Source organism: Oncorhynchus kisutch, linkage group LG5 (assembly GCF_002021735.2).
Source record: "Oncorhynchus kisutch isolate 150728-3 linkage group LG5, Okis_V2, whole genome shotgun sequence".
Taxonomy (NCBI): Eukaryota; Metazoa; Chordata; class Actinopteri; order Salmoniformes; family Salmonidae; genus Oncorhynchus; species Oncorhynchus kisutch.
This window is the reverse complement of record NC_034178.2, coordinates 1,180,231-1,199,780: the sequence shown is the minus strand read 5'-3', so window position 1 is coordinate 1,199,780 and position 19,550 is coordinate 1,180,231. Positions and strand designations below refer to the sequence as shown.

Genomic DNA, 19,550 nt, shown 5'->3' with positions numbered 1-19,550 from the left:
GGAGGGGAGAGGTGAAGGAGGGAGGAATGGAGAGGAGAGCAGAGGGGAGGGGAGAGGTGTCTCTCTCTTGCTGTCTCTGTGTCTCACTCTCCTTCTCTCTGTCTCTCTTTCTTTCTTTCTCTCTCTCTCTTCCACCTTTCCTCCCTCCCTCCTGCTCTGTCTCTCTGTCTCTGCTGCCCAAGGGTCTTCACCACTAGACCAGGTCAGCTGAGTGAAGTGTGGAGTGGTGTTCCTGAATACACAGAGAGAGCACCCACAGATGAGATGAAGACTAGAGGGAGAGAGAGAGGCTTAGGTCCCGATGGGTTTTACAGTCCCCAGATGTGTGTTTGGCTCCCGCTCGGCTCTGTCAGCTGATCGGACATTCCTGTGGAACCAGTGGTGTGTCTTTCCCTTTGAAACTCCAGAATGCTGCTGGGAAAAAGTCTAAGTGGGATACTTTTGGACGTCCCAACTCTGACATCACCCCATTGAACTTGAAATATAAAACAGTTAAGGTAAGCGTTAGTGTTAGGTAAGGGTTACGGTAAAGATTAGAGTAAATGTTAAGGTTAGGAATTAGGGGTTAAGGTCGGGACGTCCCAAGGTTCCTGGCTATCACTAACCCATGCTGATGCTAATACGGAGCGGTTCTTCTTCTGTTTAACACACTACTCATTATTGGAGGCTGCTGAGGGGAGAATGGCTCATAATAATGGCTGGAACTGAGCAAATGGAATGGCATCAAACACCTGGAAACCATGGAAACCATGTGTTTGATGTATTTGATACCATTCCACTGATTCTGCTCCAGTCATTACCATCTGTGTGTGTGTGTGTGTGTGTGTGTGTGTGTGTGTGTGTGTGTGTGTGTGTGTGTGTGTGTGTGTGTGTGTGTGTGTGTGTGTGTGTGTGTGTGTGTGTGTGTGTGGTAGAGTAAGGTTGGAGTGGTTGCCATGGTTATCTGTGGACATCGGTTGCCAAGGCGGCCAGGCCAAGTGTGCGAGTTAGGTAACGTGAAGAGCGTGACAGCCATCAACATCCATTTTATTGGGAAGCCCTTGAGGACAGAGAAAACGGCCCGTTCTCATGGGTCAATGGGCCAAACGGGTGACACCAAAGACAATGGGCTTCTTTAGGTCACCAGCCACAGCCTGTAGGAAGGGAACCTGAACTGAGGCTCTGATCTAAAATCAGCTTACTCTCATCATATCCTAACCTTACGTATTAGATGGGAAAATGCTAAACTGACCTTGGATCAGTGAGTATTGATGTAGGAACTTATTTTGAGCCAGTTTCCTACAGCAGGAAAATAATCCTGCAGCAAGAGGAAATGTGAAATATTATGTGGATTATAATTATTGGGCATTTTTTTGTATGGGTTGATACATTTTTCGATAGGACAAATCAAGTCTGACATTTTAAAGTGGAAATTACAAACTTTAGGAGCCTTTTTAAACCTTGAATACACTACAACTTTCAGCAACAAAACTACAAGTTTCATCAAGAAAAGAGTGATCCAATTAAGATCCTACATCTGTAGGGTAAAACTCCTTTTATTCAGGGAAGGAAAGAGAGCACACAGATTGGTCCATGGGAAGGTGTCAGGTATTTCCCTCTGGTATTCTGTGTAGAGTTTCCAAGGGCAGCTTTGTAAGATTTACAGTACTTTGTCTCCAGTCACGCGTCCTACCTTTGTGTTCAGAGGACATGATCCGCATTCAACTTAAACTGTTCAGGCTTGATTTCTGCAACCGACGCAAGCAAAACGGCATCAAGTAAAGCCCAACGTGGTAAACATGAAAATCCTTCCTTTTGTTCCCTCCTTTTCCCTCACTCCATCTCTGTTCCATAGAATATGTTTAACCCACTAACCTTTTGACTGGGAGTCTGTTCCAGCTTAGCTTGTCTCCATTGCCAGTCTTCGAGTGATATGCGTCATATACAGCGTGTTGAATATGTTTCAACGTTTATTTGCCACGTGCACAGGATACAACCGGTGTAAAACGGTACTGTGAAATTCTTCCTTGAGAGCTCTTTCCCAACAATGCATTGAGAGAATAATAGAAAATTGGATAAAAAACACACAGAAGTATAATATGGCAGGATAAAGAAAACGGCCCCTGTCTTCATCCATTTTCAGTCTCATGTTTTCAGTTTTTGTGAACATTAGAAACATTAGAAATACATCTGATGGTATTCTGGGTAGAGAAGGAACGGGTCCTCTGAGCCGCCTATTGTCTTACTGAGCCTCATAACAGAGAGTCTGATTTTACCACCTCAACAGTCCAGAGTTCAGATCAGTGGAAAATATGATATTATCCCTTATTTATTTGCTTGCTGTGTCCGTGTTTGAAGTGAGGTTGCAGTTTGATCAGAATCAGAAACAAGCCGTGTTCGATTTGGATAGACGATGACAGGGCCAGTAATGTTCACGTATAAGTTCACTTGTCTACTTTCCTTGTTCACTGCATGTTTACATAGTGAAGGGGTATTAGGCCAACAGCGATGCCAGACCTGACTACAGACTACTAAAGAAGCACATATCTGTGCTCAACAGCATGGTTGGTATTCAACATGCTTTTCCTCATGATCCCCTTTTGATTATTGAGAATTAAAGTTACCATCTGGAAGCAGTCAGGCAAATACAGAGGAGAAATGGAAATGTGATTATTTTCAAACCCCCGAGTTGGGGCGATAAAAGAGTTGTGGCGTGGGACCAAGCAGACACTGCTATGGTTGGAAGTGGTGGCAAAGGTGGTAGGAAACAGACATCCTGTGGTAGAGAGGCAACAGCCTTTAAAAAAAAATGTATTTATTAAACTTGGCCAGTTAGTTAAGAACAAATTCTTATTCACAGTGACGCTGGGCCAATTGTGCGCCACCCTATGGGACTCCCATTCACAGCCGGATTTGAAACAGGAACTGTAGTGACACCTCTGGCACTGAGAACGGTGCCGTAGACCACTGCACCACTCGGGAGCCACTTTGTTGCATTATCATTATTGTTTTGCACCACACAAAAAAATCACAGGTTAGTGTCTAGGTCAGGGCTCTCCAACCCCGTTCCTGGAAAGCTACCGTCCTATAGGTAGAAAACCTACAGGGGGGTTGCTCACCAGGAACAGGGTTTGAGAGTCCTGGTCTAAGTATTGACAGAGGGTTCGGAGAAATACATTTTGGCAGCCTGTTGAAGGAAAATTTAGACGTTTGTTGTTCCAACAGTAAGCCCCAGAAAACAATGTGAGAATTTTATTGCAGTCATGTGAATCTGATAAGTAAATAAGGCAGGGAGTGGGGAAACAGGTTGCTTTTGCAGCTGAGAGCTTGGACCCGGCTCAGTTGTTGGATTCTGAATCTGCTGTGTGCCGGACGTCGACTCCCTAGTGGAGGCCCGTCGTTCTCTCTCCTCGGCCAAATTGAGGAGCCAAAGAAGACGGCTCCCACAGGTGTCTCGCAATTGGTCCGTCTAGAATCCCTTGGATTATCCAAGACTGTCACCCGATTGGTTGATGTGTGAGTGGGCTGCGTGGAGACTGGAAAATAGCAGCTGTGAACCCTCGTACCCCGGCTCTCTTTAACTCTGGGTGTCTGACCCTCACTGTCCACAGGGGGAGTAGTTAACCTTAACCATGGTAGAGTCCCACCTCGTCAACAGCCAGTGAAACTGCAGGGCGCCAAATTCAAAACAACAGAAATCCCATAATTAAAATTCCTCAAACATACATGTATTTTACACCATTTTAAAGATACACTTGTTGTATATCCAGCCACAGTATCCGATTTCAAAAAGGCTTTACGACGAAAACAAACCAAACGATGTTAGGTGAGTGCCTATTCACAGAATAACACAGCCATTTTTCCAGCCAAAGAGAGGATTCACAAAAAGCAGAAATATAGATAAAATTAATCACTAACCTTTGATGATCTTCATCAGATGACACTCATAGGACTTCATGTTACACAATACATGTATGTTTTGTTCGGTAAAGTTCATATTTATATCCCAAAATCTGAGTTTACATTGGCGCGTTGTGGTCAGAAATGCATTGTCTCAAACAAACGGTGAAAGTGCAGAGAGCCACATAAAATGACAGAAATACTCATCATAAACATTGCTAAACTATACAAGTATTTTCATGGAAAAATAGATAAACTTCTCGTTAATGCTTTACGGCAAAAGCACACTTTGTGTTAGCTAGCCACAGAAACGCATACAGCCATTTTCCAGCCAAGGAGTGTCAAAAAAGTCAGAAATAGCATTAAAATGAATCACATACCTTTGATGATCTTCATCTGGTGGCACTCCCAGGTGTCCATGTTAGACAATAAATGTTCATTTTGTTCGATAATGTACCTCTTTATGAGCAAAAACCTCCTTTTTGTTTGCGCGTTTTGTCCAGTAATACGAATGCAGAAGGCGCTTGCACTAATTCCAGGACAAAACGTTTTTAAAAAGTACAATAAAGGTTAGTAGAAACATGCCAAACGATGTTTAAAATCAATTCTCTGGTTGTTTTTGTCATAAATAATCAATAGGAAAGGAGAAAAGAAAGGCACGTTCACGATCAGGGCGCATGGCTGATGAATGGAAATTTCCACTGGCCACTGATTGAAAGTGCTGTATCTCCCTCATTTTTCAGAGTAAAAGCCTGAAACAATACCTAAAGACTGGTCACATGTAGAGGAAGGCACAGATCTCGTGAACTGGGTCCTAAGTCTTTGTATGGTGTATAGGCTTTCAATGGAAAAACAGCCTTTCAAAATAATAGTACTTCCTGGTTGGATTTTCCTTGGGTTTCCTCCTGCCATATCAGTTCTGTTATACTCACAGACATTATTTTAACAGTTTTGGAAACTTTGGAGTGTTTTCTATCCAGATCTACTAATGTCTGCATATATGCATATCCTTTATAATGGGACTGAGTAGCAGACCGTTTAATTTGGGCATGCTTTTCATCAAAGATTCCGAATGCTGCCCCCTACCCTAGTGAAGTTAAATTACAGTATTGTTAAATGAACTAGGGGTGTTGGTAGGACAGGTGTTGGTAATTGAATAGGATGTGTTTTGGTCTGGTTGCTCTCAGCAGGGAGGCAGATTGACACGTCCTTGGAGATGTGCCATGATGCATCTGTTTTAAAGAGCCTATTGCTCTTCTCTGTTTTATCTGCTGTTGTTGTTGTTATTGTTGTTGTCAGTATATTATTATTTCCGGGTCATATATTATTATTTCCAGGTCATATACTTTTTATTATTATGATTTACTCATTGCAAAGCGAGTAAATTAAAACATTTCTATTGCAGTGCCGTCCGGTGTTTATCCATTCGTGTTTGGCAGCACTCAGTCCTCTGTCCATGGTGCTGGATACATACATTGCAAACACAATAGTTATATTTTTTTCTTCCTGAAAATCTTATCAGATCAGAAATATACCTCTTGGTTTAAAGTAAATGCTGGTGTCTTGGTATCCCCTCTCAGCTCTTTCATGTTTGTGTATTCTTTTAATCAAAGCTGTAAATCATTCTTAATCCAGAGGTCTCAGAGTCATTTCCGACATGAAGCCTAAGGGATGTCTTCTGAGTCTGGGAATAATTGTCTCGCTGATCACTGTGGATGCCAAGAGTGTGCAAAGCTGTCATCAAGGCAAAAGGTGGCTTCTTTGAAGAATCTCAAATATAAAATATATTTGGATTTGTTTAACACTTTTTTGGTTACTAAGTGATTCCATATGTGTTATTTTATAGTGTTGATGTCTTCACTATTATTCTACAATGTAGAAAATAGTCAAAATAAAGAAAAACCCTGGAATGAGTAGGTGTGTCTAAACTTAGACTATTACTGTATATATAATAAGATGATTAAAAAAAATTGAATGACAAAGCTGTAAAACATTATTCTATATATATAAACCATCAGCTCAGTGAATACCATTGGTGTTTAATATGAGGGTTTCAGCATGAAATATATTTTATCTGTGTTTTTTTACACACTTTTATTTATTTTTCTATGTCAATATGTCTTTGTTGTAAATGTGTTGGTGCCAAACTGGTGACAGTTGTGAAAAAATACAATAGTTGGAAGATTTGCAGAGTTAAGTGAAAATAATGTAATTGTTGATTAGCTTTTTTCATTATTTTGTTGATTTTCTCTTGAACCAGAAAGTCTATATACCAGAAACTTGTAGACAATATGGACACAGATATAAAATAAATTATACTATATATTAGGGCCGAGATGATACCAGTATTTTTGCTTTTGCAAAAATGAAAGCACGAAGCACATCATACTCTTTGGTCCTTTAAAAACCTGCTATATAGAAAATATTGGGTTCATCTTTTTATTTGGTTCCCTCTTAGCTTTTGCAGAAGCATCAGCTTCCTGGGGTCCAGAAAACACACAAAACATGACAAGTAACAGAACACTGATAGACAAGGACAGTCACAAAACTTTTAAACACAACAATTTACAAACACCACAACTAAAAAACAATGTGTGTGTGTGTGTGTGTGTGTGTGTGTGTGTGTGTGTGTGTGTGTAGTCCAGCTTTTTTAAAGGTACAGTCATTCTTCTGTTTGACTGAGTAATGGAAGATGGAAGGGAGTTCCATGCGATCATGGCTCTGTATAACACCGTGCGTTGCCGTGAATTCGTTTTGGACTTGTCTTGTGGGGTATGTATGGGTGTCTGAGCTGAATGTTATTTGATGACGCAGAAAATCTGGAATTTTCATTGCAGTAATATTTCTCATGGAAAGAAGTCTCGTCAACCCTCAACCAGGAAGGACTGGCATGTTGTTGGTGTTAGTTCTGTATGCGTAGTTAAGGGCAAGGCGTGCTGCTCCGTTTTGATCCAGATGCAGCCTTGCTAGGTCTTTCATTGCTGCACCTGACCATATAACCGGACAGTAATCAAGACCAGAGCCTTAACGACTAGTACAGTTGATTTCTGTGTCAAAAAATGCAGAACATCTTTATATAACAGGGTGATAGCACCTGTACTACTGTTCATATTGATAACACCTCTATTACTGTTCATAGTGATAACACCTCTACTACTGTACATAGTGATAACACCTCTACTACTGTACATAGTGATAACACCTCTACTACTGTACATAGTGATAACACCTCTACTACTGTACATAGTGATAACACCTCTACTACTGTCCATAGTGATAACACCTCTACTACTGTACATAGTGATAACACCTCTACTACTGTCCATAGTGATAACACCTCTACTACTGTCCATAGTGATAACACCTCTACTACTGTACATAGTGATAACACCTCTACTACTGTACATAGTGATAACACCTCTACTACTGTCCATAGTGATAATACCTCTACTACTGTACATAGTGATAACACCTCTACTACTGTACATAGTGATAACACCTCTACTACTGTACATAGTGATAACACCTCTACTACTGTACATAGTGATAACACCTCTACTACTGTCCATAGTGATAACACCTCTACTACTGTACATAGTGATAACACCTCTACTACTGTCCATAGTGATAACACCTCTACTACTGTACATAGTGATAACACCTCTACTACTGTCCATAGTGATAATACCTCTACTACTGTACATAGTGATAACACCTCTACTACTGTCCATAGTGATAACACCTCTACTACTGTACATAGTGATAACACCTCTACTACTGTACATAGTGATAACACCTCTACTACTGTACATAGTGATAACACCTCTACTACTGTACATAGTGATAATACCTCTACTACTGTACATAGTGATAACACCTCTACTACTGTCCATAGCGATAACACCTCTACTACTGTCCATAGTGATAACACCTCTACTACTGTCCATAGTGATAACACCTTTACTACTGTCCATAGTGATAACACCTCTACTACTGTCCATAGTGATAACACCTTTACTACTGTCCATAGTGATAACACCTCTACTACTGTCCATAGTGATAACACCTTTACTACTGTCCATAGTGATAACACCTCTACTACTGTCCATAGTGATAACACCTCTACTACTGTAGAGTGATAACACCTCTACTACTGTACATAGTGATAATACCTCTACTACTGTCCATAGTGATACCACCTCTACTACTGTACATAGTGATAACACCTCTACTACTGTACATAGTGATAATACCTCTACTACTGTCCATAGTGATAACACCTCTACTACTGTACATAGTGATAATACCTCTACTACTGTCCATAGTGATAATACCTCTACTACTGTACATAGTGATAATACCTCTACTACTGTACATAGTGATAATACCTCTACTACTGTCCATAGTGATAATACCTCTACTACTGTACATAGTGATAACACCTCTACTACTGTACATAGTGATAATACCTTTACTACTGTTCATAGTGATAACACCTCTACTACTGTTCATAGTGATAACACCTCTACTACTGTAGAGTGATAACACCTCTACTACTGTACATAGTGATAACACCTCTACTACTGTTCATAGTGATAACACCGCTACTACTGTTCATAGTGATAACACCTCTACTACTCTACATAGTGATAACACCTCTACTACTGTTCATAGTGATAACACCGCTACTACTGTTCATAGTGATAACACCTCTACTACTGTCCAGAGTGATAACACCTCTACTACTGTCCAGAGTGATAACACCTCTACTATTGTAGAGTGATAACACCTCTTCTACTGTCCAGAGTGATAACACCTCTACTACTGTACACAGTGATAACACCTCTACTACTGTCCAGAGTGATAACACCTCTACTACTGTCCAGAGTGATAACACCTCTACTACTGTTCATAGTGATAACACCTCTACTACTGTAGAGTGATAACACCTCTACTACTGTACATAGTGATAACACCTCTACTACTGTCCATAGTGATAACACCGCTACTACTGTTCATAGTGATAACACCTCTAATACTGTCCAGAGTGATAACACCTCTACTACTGTCCAGAGTGATAACACCTCTACTACTGTCCAGAGTGATAACACCTCTACTACTGTCCAGAGTGATAACACCTCTACTAATGTCCAGAGTGATAACACCTCTACTACTCAAATCAAATCAAATGTATTTATATAGCCCTTCGTACATCAGCTGATATCTCAAAGTGCTGTACAGAAACCCAGCCTAAAACCCCAAACAGCAAGCAATGCAGGTGTAGAAGCACGGTGGCTAGGAAAAACTCCCTAGAAAGGCCAAAACCTAGGAAGAAACCTAGAGAGGAACCAGGCTATGTGGGGTGGCCAGTCCTCTTCTGGCTGTGCCGGGTGGAGATTATAACAGAACATGGCCAAGATGTTCAAATGTTCATAAATGACCAGCATGGTCGTATAATAATAAGGCATAACAGTTGAAACTGGAGCAGCAGCACAGTCAGATGGACTGGGGACAGCAAGGAGTCATCATGTCAGGTAGTCCTAGGGCATGGTCCTAGGGCTCAGGTCCTCCGAGAGAGAGAGAAAAAAAGAGAGAATTAGAGAGAGCATATGTGGGGTGGCCAGTCCTCTTCTGGCTGTGCCGGGTGGAGATTAAAACAGAACATGGCCAAGATGTTCAAATGTTCATAAATGATCAGCATGTTCGAATAATAAGAAGGCAGAACAGTTGAAACTGGAGCAGCAGCACGGCCAGGTGGACTGGGGACAGCAAGGAGTCATCATGTCAGGTAATCCTGGGGCATGGTCCTAGGGCTCAGGTCCTCTGAGAGAGAGAAGGAGAGAATTAGAGAACGCACACTTAGATTCACATAGGACACCGAATAGGACAGGAGAAGTACTCCAGATATAACACACTGACCCTAGCCCCCCGACACATAAACTACTGCAGCATAAATACTGGAGGCTGAGACTACTGAGACTACTACTGTCCATAGTGATAACACCTCTACTACTGTCCAGAGTGATAACACCTCTACTACTGTACACAGTGATAACACCTCTACTATTGTCCAGAGTGATAACACCTTTACTACTGTTCAGGTGATAACACCTCTACTAGTGTTTATAGTGATAACACCTCTACTACTGTCCAGAGTGATAACACATTTACTACTGTACACAGTGATAACACCTCTACTACTGTTCATAGTGATAACACCTCTACTACTGTAGAGTGATAACACCTCTACTACTGTAGAGTGATAACACATCTACTACTGTCCAGAGTGATAACACCTCTACTACTGTCCAGAGTGATAACACCTCTACTACTGTAGAGTGATAACACCTCTACTACTGTCCAGAGTGATAACACCTCTACTACTGTCCAGAGTGATAACACCTCTACTACTGTCCAGAGTGATAACACCTCTACTACTGTCCAGAGTGATAACACCTCTACTACTGTTCATAGTGATAACACCTCTACTACTGTTCATAGTGATAACACCTCTACTACTGTTCATAGTGATAACACCTCTACTACTGTAGAGTGATAACACCTCTACTACTGTCCAGAGTGATAACACCTCTACTACTGTTCATAGTGATAACACCTCTACTACTGTTCATAGTGATAACACCTCTACTACTGTAGAGTGATAACACCTTTACTACTGTTCAGGTGATAACACCTCTACTAGTGTTTATAGCGATAACACCTCTACTACTGTCCAGAGTGATAACACATTTACTACTGTACACAGTGATAACACCTCTACTACTGTTCATAGTGATAACACCTCTACTACTGTAGAGTGATAACACCTCTACTACTGTAGAGTGATAACACATCTACTACTGTCCAGAGCGATAACACCTCTACTACTGTTCATAGTGATAACACCTCTACTACTGTTCATAGTGATAACACCTCTACTACTGTTCATAGTGATAACACCTCTACTACTGTTCATAGTGATAACACCTCTACTACTGTTCATAGTGATAACACCTCTACTACTGTCCAGAGTGATAACACCTCTACTACTGTAGAGTGATAACACCTCTACTACTGTCCAGAGTGATAACACCTCTACTACTGTTCATAGTGATAACACCTCTACTACTGTTCATAGTGATAACACCTCTACTACTGTTCATAGTGATAACACCTCTACTACTGTAGAGTGATAACACCTCTACTACTGTCCAGAGTGATAACACCTCTACTACTGTTCATAGTGATAACACCTCTACTACTGTTCATAGTGATAACACCTCTACTACTGTTCATAGTGATAACACCTCTACTACTGTACATAGTGATAACACCTCTACTACTGTAGAGTGATAACACCTCTACTACTGTCCAGAGTGATAACACCTCTACTACTGTCCAGAGTGATAACACCTCTACTACTGTTCATAGTGATAACACCTCTACTACTGTACATTGTGATAACACCTCTACTACTGTAGAGTGGTAACACCTCTACTACTGTACATAGTGATAACACCTCTACTACTGGTCATAGTGATAACACCTCTACTACTGTCCATAGTGATAACACCTTTACTACTGTAGAGTGATAACACCTCTACTACCGTCCAGAGTGATAACACCTTTACAACTGTACCCAGTGATAACACCTCTACTACTGTCCAGGGTGATAACACCTCTACTACTGTCCAGAGTGATAACACCACTACTACTGTTCATAGTGATACCACCTCTACTATTGTACAGAGTGATAACACCTCTACTACTGTACACAGTGATAACACCTCTACTACTGTTCATAGTGATAACACCTCTACTACTGTCCAGAGTGATAACACCTCTACTATTGTCCAGAGTGATAACACCTCTACTACTGTCCAGAGTGATAACACCTCTACTACTGTAGAGTGATAACACCTCTACTACTGTTCATAGTGATAACACCTCTACTACTGTCCAGAGTGATAACACCTCTACTACTGTAGAGTGATAACACCTCTACTACTGTTCATAGTGATAACACCTCTACTACTGTCCAGAGTGATAACACCTCTACTACTGTACATAGCGATAACACCTCTACTACTGTACATAGTGATAACACCTCTACTACTGTACATAGTGATAACACCTCTACTACTGTACATAGTGATAACACCTCTACTACTGTAGAGTGATAACACCTCTACTACTGTAGAGTGATAACACCTCTACTACTGTTCATAGTGATAACACCTCTACTACTGTCCAAAGTTATAACCCCTCTACTGCTGTTCTTGGTGATAACACCTCTACTACTGTCCAGAGTGATAACACCTCTACTACTGTCCAGAGTGATAACACCTCTACTACTGTCCAGAGTGATAACACCTTTACTACTGTACACAGTGATAACACCTCTACTACTGTTCATAGTGATAACACCTCTACTATTGTCCAGAGTGATAACACCTTTACTACTGTCCAGAGTGATAACACCTCTACTACTGTCCAGAGTGAGAACACCTCTACTACTGTCCAGAGTGATAACACCTCTACTACTGTCCAGAGTGATAACACCTCTACTACTGTAGAGTGATAACACCTCTACTACTGTACATAGTGATAACACCTCTACTACTGTCCAGAGTGAGAACACCTCTACTACTGTCCAGAGTGATAACACCTCTACTATTGTCCAGAGTGATAACACCTCTACTACTGTTCATAGTGATAACACCTCTACTACTGTAGAGTGATAACACCTCTACTACTGTTCATAGTGATAACACCTCTACTACTGTCCAGAGTGATAACACCTCTACTACTGTACATAGCGATAACACCTCTACTACTGTACATAGTGATAACACCTCTACTACTGTACATAGTGATAACACCTCTACTACTGTACATAGTGATAACACCTCTACTACTGTAGAGTGATAACACCTCTACTACTGTAGAGTGATAACACCTCTACTACTGTTCATAGTGATAACACCTCTACTACTGTCCAAAGTTATAACCCCTCTACTGCTGTTCTTGGTGATAACACCTCTACTACTGTCCAGAGTGATAACACCTCTACTACTGTCCAGAGTGATAACACCTCTACTACTGTCCAGAGTGATAACACCTTTACTACTGTACACAGTGATAACACCTCTACTACTGTTCATAGTGATAACACCTCTACTATTGTCCAGAGTGATAACACCTTTACTACTGTCCAGAGTGATAACACCTCTACTACTGTCCAGAGTGAGAACACCTCTACTACTGTCCAGAGTGATAACACCTCTACTACTGTCCAGAGTGATAACACCTCTACTACTGTAGAGTGATAACACCTCTACTACTGTACATAGTGATAACACCTCTACTACTGTCCAGAGTGATAACACCTCTACTACTGTTCATAGTGATAACACCTCTACTACTGTAGAGTGATAACACCTCTACTAATGTAGAGTGATAACACCTCTACTACTGTATATAGTGATAACACCTCTACTACTGTAGAGTGATAACACCTCTACTACTGTACATAGTGATAACACCTCTACTACTGTAGAGTGGTAACACCTCTACTACTGTCCAGAGTGATAACACCTCTACTACTGTTCATAGTGATAACACCTCTACTACTGTACATAGTGATAACACCTCTACTACTGTAGAGTGATAACACCTCTACTACTGTACATAGTGATAACACCTCTACTACTGTACATAGTGATAACACCTCTACTACGGTAGAGTGATAACACCTCTACTACTGTCCAGAGTGATAACACCTCTACTACTGTTCATAGTGATAACACCTCTACTACTGTACATAGTGATAACACCTCTACTACTGTAGAGTGGTAACACCTCTACTACTGTACATAGTGATAACACCTCTACTACTGGTCATAGTGATAACACCTCTACTACTGTCCAGAGTGATAACACCTCTACTACTGTCCAGAGTGATAACACCTCTACTGCTGTTCATAGTGATAACACCTCTACTACTGTCCATAGTGATAACACCTCTACTACTGTCCAGAGTGATAACACCTCTACTACTGTCCAGAGTGATAACACCTCTACTACTGTCCAGAGTGATAACACCTCTACTACTGTACATAGTGATAACACCTCTACTGCTGTCCAGAGTGATAACAGCTCTACTACTGTACAGTGCTGTATGATGGCCAAGTTGGGCAGGGCAGTGAGATGGAGATAGCAGCTCAGTGTTAAAACCCCAGCTGTCTGACAAAAGTCATGGTGCTCCAGGATCTCTCATTCATCATGTTCTGTTGCAGGGCCCTAGACTGCACTGCACCGCAACTTATCGGACCTGTGGCCAGAGTCACAAGCAGTCTCATGCCTCGGGAAGCCCCCAACCCCAAAAACACCAAAAACAGAGGCAAAGTACAGAGACCTGCAGGCCAAAGGACAGAGCGAGAGGTTAGGTCGTCGTCGCGACAGGCCCTTGGGTTTGAGGAGAGGAGACACTAAGGGTAAGAGGAGCAGGATTTTTCTGGTTGTCAGGTCACGATGTTAGCAGGTCAGGGAGGAAGGAAATGGACGGTCGTAGTTGTTCAATAAAAAAAGAGACAGTCACAGACAGACAGACAGACAGAGACAGACAGACACATTCGATGTCTGAAGGGTGTTATGTAGAGTACAGATTGTTCTCTGTACTAGTGCCTTTTCTCCTCACACCTGTAGCATGATGTTGATGGCAACAATATCTAAGCAAGTGTCACAGTTTTGCTTCCGTCCCTCTCCTTCCCCCAACCTGGGTTTAAATCATGGACCCTCTGCACACATCGACAACAGTCACCCTCGAAGCAACGTTACCCATCGCTCCACAAAAGCTGCAGTCCTTGCAGAGCAAGGGGAACAACTACTTCAAGGTCTCAGAGTGAGTGACTGATTGAAATGTCCCACAGCGCACCCGGCTAACTAGCCAGTCATTTCACACTAATCTTTCCACAATAGAACAACTCGGGAGGTTATTTCAGCAGAATAAACATCTTCTCTTCATAAGTCAATGCTTTGATCTCAGCGCTCAGCGTGGCTGAGAGAACAGTAAAGAATACCGTGAGGGAAGCTTATAGACATTCACACCTTACGTTTATTATTGCACCGATCACTTGGCAGCGTTGTACAAATCTCCTGAGACGTGGTCCATGTTTAAAGGAGTAGTGCGGCCCAGCGGAGTGCGGTGTTGGGTCCACACACACACACACACACGCAGAAACACACACACACACAGAAACACACACACACACACACAGAAACACACACACACACAGAAACACACACACACACACACAGAAACACAAACACACACACACGCAGAAACACACACACACGCAGAAACACACACACACGCAGAAACACACACACACGCAGAAACACACACACACGCAGAAACACACACACACACAGAAACACACACACACACACACAGAAACACACACACACACAGAAACACACACACACACACAGAAACACAAACACACACACACGCAGAAACACACACACACGCAGAAACACACACACATACAGTCACGTCCTAGGTTCCTGTCTCTAATCATCTCCCATTTAGCAGCATGTGCTGTCTGTGTGGAACAACTCACTCTGAGGGGAAACGTGACTCTCTCTTCCTTACTCAGCAACGAGCCGGCGGAGAGAGGAAGGAGGAAAGGAGGGGATTGAGGGAAGGAGGGAAAGATGAGAAGGATGGGAAAGGAAAATAGAGGAGAGGAGGAATGTACTCACATCCAGGGTGTGGAGGGCGTTTTGGTTTGGCCTTCTATGGAAGCGTGTGTGTATGTGTGTGTGTGTGTGTGTGTGTGTGTGTGTGTGTGCATGTGTGAGCTTATTGGCCACAAATTGTTTTTAAAAAAACAAATCCTAACAAATTCTCAATTCTCCATAATCACAATTTGCCATAACACAAGGTACACAAATGTTGTTTTCTCATGATGATTCACCACGTCTGTCAGTGTGGTACTGATTTCTGCCCCCTAGTGGTGAATGTAGGATATTAGTTAAAGGGCGTGATATCAGTATCAGGGGTATCTTCTCCACTCCTGTAGATGGGTGGAGAGTGAAAGGATTGGGCGTAGCGCCCTCTTGTGGTCAAAGAGATTACATCAAATCAAATTTGATTTGTGACATTCATCGTAAACAACAGGTGCACACAAGCAGTGAAATGCTTACTTAGGGGTCCTTTTAAACAATGCAGAGTTAAAGATAAAGATAACAATTTCAATAAAACACTGAAATAGTGACACAAGGAATAAATACACACAACCTAACATATTAGACACACACACACGCATGTACACACGCGCACACGTGCACACACACACACACACACGGGCACACGCACACACACATGGGTGCACACACACACACACACACACACACACACACATGCACACTCGCGCACACACACACACACACACACAGGCACACACACACACACACACATGCACACTCGCGCACACACACACACACACACACAGGCACACACACACGGGCACACACACACACACACACACACACACACGCACACACACGGGCAAACACACAGGCACCCACACACACACACACAGTTGAACTTTCCATCATTTTGTAGAAAGAGCAGAAAGAGAGGAGAAGGACATATCAGACAACTTGTGTTTATGAGATCGTGCTGCAACTCAGAACCAGAGTGTTTTAGTTTAGGTTATTCTGACAGAAAAGACAAGTGAAAGACAAGTTAAGATCAAAACAAGTTAAGAGGTGTGCAGGTGAGTGACCACAGAGGTTACATATACAACACCTAACTGGACCCTGAATCTCACGTGATCACAAAAACACACCTTTGCATGTGATCACATGTGATCTTATGTTGATTTGATGTGAAATCCTGTTTTTTTTCTGTGAGGGTAATCCACACCGTTTTGTATTTTTGCTGTGCAGATCATTGTTTCTATTTACACAGCACAGTGTAATTACAGCGGATAGGAGGTCATCGATGGAATGAAGGGAATGGTGGGTGTAGCTCCACTCATGTTGTTGCTCTGAGAATGAACAGAGTGAATATTACAGGCCATTCTTCCTCACAGTCTCTGGTCTGCTCTACACTGACATGTGGCACAGCCTCTTGATGCTTCCTCCATGGACTTATTGTAATTGTATTATTTTAATATTGGTGGTTGGAATAAGAGAGGCATTATTCCCATGACTTCTCGTGTGTTATTCATCAACCTAATGACTGCTATTCTGGCGAGGAGAATCCATCCAGCGCTGCTTTCCAAAACCAATTCCAAACTCTAACAAAATGGCTGATGTTGCTATAAAAACACTAAAGCAAAATTAGCAGAGGGAAATAGAATAATTGAATAAGTAGTCACCGGCCTACAGCACACGTCCCCCCACAATGCAACAGGTTATGGATGTGGTGAGTTACTGTACACTATAGGCCTACAAATGTTACCCATTAATACAGTCTGGCAGCCTTCGCAGTCTATAGAGTGATAACATCAACCATATTCATGTGTCTACAGATCCACTACTTACACTATACACAAAGAATTTGTAGCTGAAATTGGAATGTCTGCTGGCTGAGCCAATGTTAGCTGACACAACACTGACATTGCATTAACAGTAAGCGGGTGGACTGTGTAACACTGTCGGCAGCCCTCTGATTTGTGTGGCTCCAGCAGCCTACCCACATGAAAAACAACTATAGTGTATACCATGGTAGGAATACTGTTGTATTCACTGTATTGTTTCTGTGGACTTTATTGTAGCATTCACTGTAGTGTTTTTGCGACTGAAGTATACTCTAGTATTTACTATAGTGTTTTAGTTGCATTATCTTTGACAAAGAGCAAATTTTAGGTAGAATGGTTGGACTGGGGTCTGAACAGGTAGTCCACAGCTTCTGCTCTTTTCAATAGCCATACAGAACACAATATAATTATGGTCTATACTTGGCATGTAGGTTTCTCACTTATGGCTGGCACAAATTGGGATATGGGGTGGGGAATGGGGAATGGGCAGGGTATATGCTAATTAAATACTGTGGTATCTACTATAGTTTTTTAAAGTGTTTTCGCTGTCATTTCTATATTATTTACTATAGTATTTTTTTGCAGATAACACTAGTATTTACTATAGTATACTACAAAATTCTACACTAAGTACTCCACATGATCGAAGGATACTACAGAGTGTAGTATAGTACTCTATAGCATACTACAGTTTTCTGCAGAATTCTATAATAAGTAGTGTAGTATTCTATAGTAAACTGTAGTATTTTTTATGTGGGTAACGCCCTTCAGTCTAATGACATGGTAATGTGCTCATTTCCAAGACATCATGGTAAAAACACGAAGGTCTGGATGTATATTATGGTGCTTTCATAGCTTGGTAGTTGGCAGTGTTAAGGAACAGTGTGGAGTGATCTTGGTGTTTATGTGTTTTTCTTATTTCGCACTGGCTCATGGGATACATCAATTCCATCAACAAGTTGTTCCTGGTATGCTCCTACAGTGGTTGTAAATGAGAAATTATGCTTAATTCTACCAGTAAACATTTTAAAGATGTTTGATCAACAGGACCGATGACATTATTGAAAATTGGAAAACCCTGAAAGTCAAAGTGTTCCGTAGCTTTGATTAGGTCCAATGTGCCGACCTCCTGCTTCTAAGCAGTCTGTCACAACCAAGACTTGATAAAGTCAGCATTGAAGCTTTTTTAGGGCAATTCATTTTGGCTGAGCATTAAACCAAATGTTCTCCTGTTCCCTTGCTTCTTGCTTGTTTTCTGAGACATAATACATCTGGCATGTGGGCTATAAATTAATTCACTGCTGTTCTCTGCTGTTCACAGCCGGGCCAGACTGATTCTTATGAAAGCATGGAGAATCACAACCTTGACTTGGACAGAGTGAGGTCATTTTATCCAGTGTTGAGCGCGTACAAATGGTTACTGCGTAGACAAACTGTGCATTAAATGGTTAGTGAAAGCAGAGATGTTTTTGCCAAGTCAAACCATAAATGACTTGATTCAGGGGGTATGGTAGTCTGTGGTCCATGCTGATGTCTACAAGAACCACACATGCCAATTGTCCATTTAGTCATTGCTTTTGCTTTGGTCTGAGGAGGTCACTTAAATGCCATGTCAGTGTTGTACTGCATGTACTTAGCATATACTGACAACCCACTGTGCACAGACGTCAGTTCAACAGTCTAGTTTTGATTTCCATTTGGTTGAGCTGTCAATTAACGTGAGTTCAACGTGAAATCCTTAAACAATGTCGCCATGCCATTGGATTTAGGTACAAATTTGGGTGAAAAAATTAAATTCCCTTACACTGATGAGCAAATCCAATCAGTTTTCCACATTGCTTCAACGTCGTCACATGATTTATTTTGTTGAAATTATGTGAAACAACGTTGATTCAACCAGTTCTTGCCCAGTGGGAATAGATGTGCTGTGAAGACTGTCATGTTTAGACTCTGCCATGTTGCATCTAACTCCTCACCTTTCACATTATTTTGTCTAGGTGTCTGGAATGAGACTAATCTTAATGTATGAACAGCACAGGAGGTTCCATCCACAACAACAAGGAGCCCGCTCTCTTTTCCTACCCGCCCAGTAACTCAAAACCCCACCTCTGAATAAGA

The 19,550-nt window shown here is 41.6% G+C and overlaps 1 protein-coding gene across 2 annotated transcripts in view; it reads left to right on the top strand.

Annotated features, from left to right (window-relative positions):
* LOC109890466 (collagen alpha-1(VIII) chain) overlaps positions 1–19,550 on the top strand; it is a 33,242-nt gene that overhangs the window by 7,921 nt on the left and 5,771 nt on the right. Inside the window, exon 1 of one of the 2 annotated variants that reach the window (XM_031823972.1) lies at positions 14,178–14,375. The exons of the other annotated variant lie outside the window; for it this stretch is intronic. The gene's annotated coding sequence lies outside the window, so the exon portion shown is untranslated. Of the gene's footprint in view, positions 1–14,177; positions 14,376–19,550 lie in introns of those variants that run through there. 2 annotated transcript variants of the gene reach the window in all.